This window comes from Vipera ursinii (genome assembly GCF_947247035.1).
Source record: "Vipera ursinii genome assembly, chromosome: Z".
Lineage (NCBI taxonomy): Eukaryota > Metazoa > Chordata > Lepidosauria > Squamata > Viperidae > Vipera > Vipera ursinii.
In genome coordinates this window covers 39,688,996-39,694,995 of record NC_139517.1, presented here as the reverse complement: position 1 = coordinate 39,694,995, position 6,000 = coordinate 39,688,996, and the positions used below count along the sequence as shown (strand labels likewise).

General features: G+C 39.2%; 1 protein-coding gene across 3 annotated transcripts in view; it reads left to right on the top strand.

The window, feature by feature from the left end:
• The first annotated feature begins 1,002 nt into the window (after positions 1-1,002).
• The window catches only part of ACLY (ATP citrate lyase), a 64,630-nt gene continuing 59,632 nt past the window's right edge, over positions 1,003-6,000 (top strand). For all 3 annotated transcript variants that reach the window (XM_083378234.1, XM_083378232.1, XM_083378233.1), the window contains exon 1: positions 1,003-1,247. The gene's annotated coding sequence lies outside the window, so the exon portion shown is untranslated. The remainder of the gene's footprint in view (positions 1,248-6,000) is intronic.

Sequence of the window (6,000 nt, the reverse complement as noted above, 5' to 3'; positions counted from 1 at the left end):
GTGAGTGGCAGCCGCCAAAAAAGCTAATACAATCCTTGGTTGTATAAACAGAGGCATAGAATCAAAATCACATTAAGTATTAGTACCACTTTATAAAGCCTTAGTAAGACCACACCTGCATCCAAGTTTTGGTCACCACGTTACAAAAAATGTTGAGATTTTTTTGTGCAAAGAAGAGCAACTAAGACAATGAAAGGTCTGCAGACTGAAACATATGAATAATGGTTGCAAGATTTGGGAATGGCCAGTCTACAGAAAAGAAGGACTTGAGGGGGGGGGACATGATAGCAGTATTCCAGTTTGAGGGGCTGCCACAAGGAGGAGGGGATAATTTATTTTCAAAGCACCAGAAGCAAGACAAGAAATGACAGATGGAAACTAATCAAGGAGAGAAGCAACCTGGAATTAAGAAGAAACTTCCTAACGTGACGACAATTAACCAGTGGAACAGCTAGCCTTGAGACGTTGTGGGTGCTTCATTAGGTTTTTAAGAAGAGACTGGACAGCCATTTATCTGAAATGATATAGGGACTCCTGCTTGAGCAGGGGGCTGGACTAGAAGACCTCCAAGGTCCCTTCCAGCTCTATTCTGATTGATTGAAAACATAACTAATAGTACGATTATAATTATATAACTTGAAGGAAAAAGGAGAAATTATTCCCGCAAACATTGGAAGTTCCAACGCGTTTAGGAGTTTTTATTTATTTCTAAAGACGGGAGGCTCCGAAGACTCCTTTTGAAATGTAATTAGGTTTTTGCTTTAACTTTCCCACTAATAAAATTGGTGAAACAAGTACGCTTTACAATGATACAAAAGGTATTTTTTTTAAAAAAAAAAAAACCCTAAAACGACTCATCCCAGGTTTTCCGGCCCCCTACCGCTTTCACACCAGATGAAAGTAGGAAGTCACAGATTAAATAATAAACTGCAACTCCCAGTAAGCTTTGCAACACTCTCTCTCGCTCCACCCACCGCACCCCACCCCCAAGCATACGGTGTTCTGCCCACGGGAGGTGAGCCAATGAGCGAAGTCAGGCACTGCTCAGGCAAGCAGCACGTGGAGAAAATGCTGCCCTATGGCAGGGCTGGAGTGCATCTAGCCATATGAGAAGAGGCAGAGGAGGCGGCGGCGGCGGCGGCGGCGAGAGAAAAAGACGGAGAAGGAAGCAGCAGGAAGATTTGGACAAAGGTTGCAGAGTTTAGGAAAGGCCTGGCCGGCGAAGGGCAAGGCATTTTAACCCTAAGGTAAGCGGGGAGGGAAGAGATTTGGAAAATACTGTATTCCTTTATTTTAAGCGTTTTCCTTAACTACCCCTTTCACACGGATGTGTGGGAAATAAGCGCACTCTTCGGACTGATAAGGACATTTTAACAAGGCATTTTTTGATTATCGTCCCTCGAGCAGTTCCTTTCGCTCCTAGACACGAACGCAGCACTTTTATAAGTGACCAGTCGCTGATTAGAAGCGGTACCTGTTCACTTTTTGTTTAAAGTTCTGCGTACCGGATGGTGCTATGTAGATAAATAGTTACTGTTGCATTACATGTATTCAGCGTGAAAAGTACACCATACACGTTGGCAAGTGTATCTGTGGACTGTGAAACAAGTGGGCTGCAGAGCAATGCCCTACACACACTAACCCATGGGATGGCAATTTATATTAATTGAGCAAAATATTACGTAAATCGCTGGAGATTTCTCTCTCTCTCTCTTGCAACTTTTGATAACTAATTAATAAAATCACAAGATAGAGGGAAAGCAAGAAAGAAAGACCTAGAATAGTTTTTAACTTCTGTCCCTGTCGTACATAGGAACAGAAAAAGATATGCCACCATTTCAGGAATCAAGTCATTTTTGTCTTTTTCCTCAGTTTGGGAACTTGTGAATTATTTGTTGATATAAATTTGGGGTTGGGAAAAGAAACTGCTTTTTCACACACTTCTTTAAATCTGTACACTTCCCAACTGCAAAAGGCTTCAGAAAGTCCTCACAGATTTATGATACATAGTTCATTTTCTCTTTAAGAGTCTAATTATCCTTCATATTCTATGGATGTCTATTTTTTAGGATTAAATGCCTGAAAGGGCAGCCCTTATGGAGGACTTCTTTCAGGCATTTGCCTCTGTGTTGAAAAAAAATACAGGGTGTGTAGATGTTTGTATCCCACCTCTTATTATTTTTACAAATTATTATAATTTATTATTTTTACATATAACTCAAGGTGGCGAACATATTCAACACATCTTCTATTATGCCCACAACAACAACCCAGTGAAGTGGGTTGGACTGAGAGAGAATGACTATCCCAAAGTCACCTAGCTGGCTTTCATGGCTGAAGCAAGACTCGATATAGAGTAGACCATTTAATATGATACAGAAAAGAATAAAGGAATGAGGTTTCTCCTGCTATGTTTTACCATAGTACCTGAAATATACTACATAGAAAAAATTGCAACAAGACAATGATTTGTCTTCATTGCACCTTCTACCCTTTCATAGCGATTTTGCTTCTGTTAACTTTTTGCTGTGTTTCAGAAGTATATTCGATTGTCCTGCATTCTCTGAATGAGCTGATAGAAATCCAAGCTGAAAATCTTTATAGAACCCTAAAATCCCCCAATGAAAGACATGGACAAAATAATACGCAGGCAAGAGTTAATGAACAGGATGCCTCTGAGAATGAATAGCTTAAGATTTTTTATTCGGTACTAGAACCAAGCAATAGGCTGGTGTACACTCTTGTATCCATCCATATTTGTTTCTGTGGATGGTATATGAGCTTTTAAAATATCACTGCTGTTAGGTGGGCAGGCATAACAATTTGCTTTTTATTTTAACGCTTAAAATTGCCAGTTTAAGAGAGTAATGTCACTCTCTTAATGGTAGGACCAACTATTAGAAATCTACTAAAAATCACCCAGATATCTACTTAGTTCTATCCCTATATTTCATCATTGTTAGCAGTTGTTCATTGTTGACCAAGATCTGCAATGCGATAGAAGGAGTAAGAATAGGAAGCTTTAGGTCATATGTTCCTCCTTTAGGACAAAATCATTAATTGCCCTGAAGTCTATAGATTTCCAAGATATCAGTGAAAATATTTTTCTCAGTTGGAGATCATTGTAGTGAACATTCTTGCAAATCATGACTTCTTCCAAGAGAATCTCATTACCATTTTTCCTCCCAGCAACACTTCTTCCAAATTTTCTAAAGCCTCCTTGCTCTGGAAAATTCTAACATTTAGTACTAGTGGCACAGTGGCTGGAATGCAGCATTGCAGGTAACTCTGCCCACATCAGGAGTTCAGTCCTGACTGGCTCAAGGTTGATTTGGTCTCCCATCCTCCCTAGGTTGGTATAATGAAGACCCAGATTGTTGGAGGCAATATGATGACTCTTAAACTGCTCAGAGTGTGCTGTAAAGCACCATGGACTGGTATATAAGTCTAAGTGTTATTGTTATTGCTATTTATCAAACTTCGAGAAGCTTCCTTATCCCTCTAGAAGATCTCTGCCTTATTAGAGGAATCGGCACGTAAGCTTTTCAACAGTAGGTAATCAAAAAATTTGTTTCTGCCAGTTTTTCCAGGTAGGCCAAATAAGAAACAGACCACATGAGCTAATTCTACTTCATTATAAGGTTGCATTAACAGAATCTTGCAAGTCTAAAAGTACATATTTTCTGCTGTCTCTTTCTACAGCCTGATTACTTAGGGAGTAAGTAATTCTGAGTTTCTTCTTTTCTTATGCAGCCATGGGCTCCCCACTCCCATGATTGTTCCCAAAGCACATCTCTTTCCCTCCCCCCAAGGTCACTTACCATTACAGTTTCAGAGGTGTTGTGGCTAATTTCTTACCTCTTTGTTTCAAATTAACATAATGCCATTGGATGCTCTGTCTTAAAAATATAAATAGTGGAACAAAGGTAAATATTAGGGAGAAAGGTAAATATTATTGAGATGTTCTTTAAACATATCAAATATCTGTTTATAAAACTTATAGCATTAACTTTTACATCATAATGTTACATATAAATATGGGAAATTGAGAGAACAAGGTTCTGATGCTAAATCTGGGTAGTTATCCTGTCACTTGGATAGTTTGGAAGATTTGCTCTAACTGCTGGACATTCTTTTCTATGTGCCTAATTTACCCACACCCTTTTAAGACAGATTTGAGCAGTTAACAGGTCCAATTAGGAAACCTAGGAATTATAGCCTAATGGATTTTGAAGGGCCATAATTTTAGGGATGGCTGCCTTAAAATAAAAATCTAATGGATTTTTGTGTATAAGAAAGCTTTTGGGAATGGCAGAAGAAGAAAATAATTGATCTTTTGTGTTGTTTATCCACACGTCAAAGCAATTTTGAAGCAGCTGAAATAACCTCTTTTAAAAAAATTATTTCAATTTTTCAATTATTTAATTATTTTTTATGGTTTGTAAGGTGTTCTCAGTCATTTTATATGTAAAATGAAATATAAATGTATTAGGGATGAATTTATATTTATTTAATATTAGTATCTCTAAAGTTGAAAAATATTTTAAATGTTCATTTTCTGGAGCTTTTTGATCTCCAGTTTGCCTCCATAAAGCTTCATCATCTCTAATTTTCTGTCTTGTCTGAATCCAGTTATTGCCAACATTCTTGGAAATATGGCATCAATTATTTATTTGTGAGTTCCAATTCAATCCCCATTTTGATGACAACAATGCAACTCTTAACTTTCTTTAACCTTGAGCAGATTAGCCTGGGTAATTTTATCTTTACCTCTTTGTCAAGCATTCCCCCTCCCCAACAATGCATTTTCCTGTGCTAAATGATCTTGACAAATACTACATTCTTTCCGAATTTGGGATCATGGTATTTTAGCTCTGATGATGAAAAGGGCCCTTTATGGGCAGGTCATATCACCACTCACATTAGTCACTCAGTACTTCATTAGATTGGTTGCCTAAATATTTTTGTTCTTGTCATCTGTTGCCTAAAAAAACCAAAGACTTGACTTTATTACCACTTTCCCTGAAGTCAGTTCTTTTTAAAAATATATAATTTATTTAATTGGTAAAGAAATATAAATAATTAACCAAGAAAAGAAAACTAGAGAGTACAGTGGGATATTATTTCCAGAACTAAGGACATCAGTATAGAAACCTGTGTTCATATAGGTTGATTCAGCACTTTTGTTAAAACTGCCCTTAGGAGATCTTTAATCCATTTACTTTATTGGGTCATGCTATGTCAAACACAAGGCCCAGGGGCCAGGTCCGGCCCGTGAAGTGGTTTCATGTGCCCCCCAAAGCCATCCTGTTAACAGTGAGGGAACGGCCCCCTCTGCCTTGGCCCAGAGACCCTCCTTCTGCCAGAGACCCCCAGATCTGTCCCACTCCTGCCCAGGCCCCCATAGGCACCCTTGATGCGAACGATGTAGAGCTGGCCATGCCCACCCAGTAGGCCATACGCACTCTAGCCACGCCCACCCTGGCCATACCCACCCGGCCCCCCGAGGGCAACCACAATGCTGATGTGGCCCTCAATGAAATTGAGTTTGACACCCCTGTGCTATCCTGTCCTTAGAGACGTACATCTGGAATGTAGAGACCACACACTCTTAACGTAGTTGAAATAGAAGACAATTGTTCACTAAATGTTTCCATGAGTGGTGGTGGGGTATCAAAAACCACTCATCAGAAGAAATGCTAACCCTCTCTCCAAAATATGCTCCCAGTGTGGGGTTCATAGGCCTTTCTGCAAATTGGTAGGATGAGAGAGGCTGGTTCCGTTTCATAACATGTAAGGTTCTTTTTTCCTTTTTTTTAAGAATCTTTTTTAAAAGGTCATGGGGACAGAGAGCCTGGTGAGCGCTAAGGGAGGTGTTTCTAGGCTTCTTATGCTGTATCCCTGCAAAATGCAGCTTCTGCTGTTTGCAGCTTCCATATTGTTTACTGTTAACAGCAACAGGTCATCTGAATTGGCAAATTTGAATTGAGGAATCTTCAT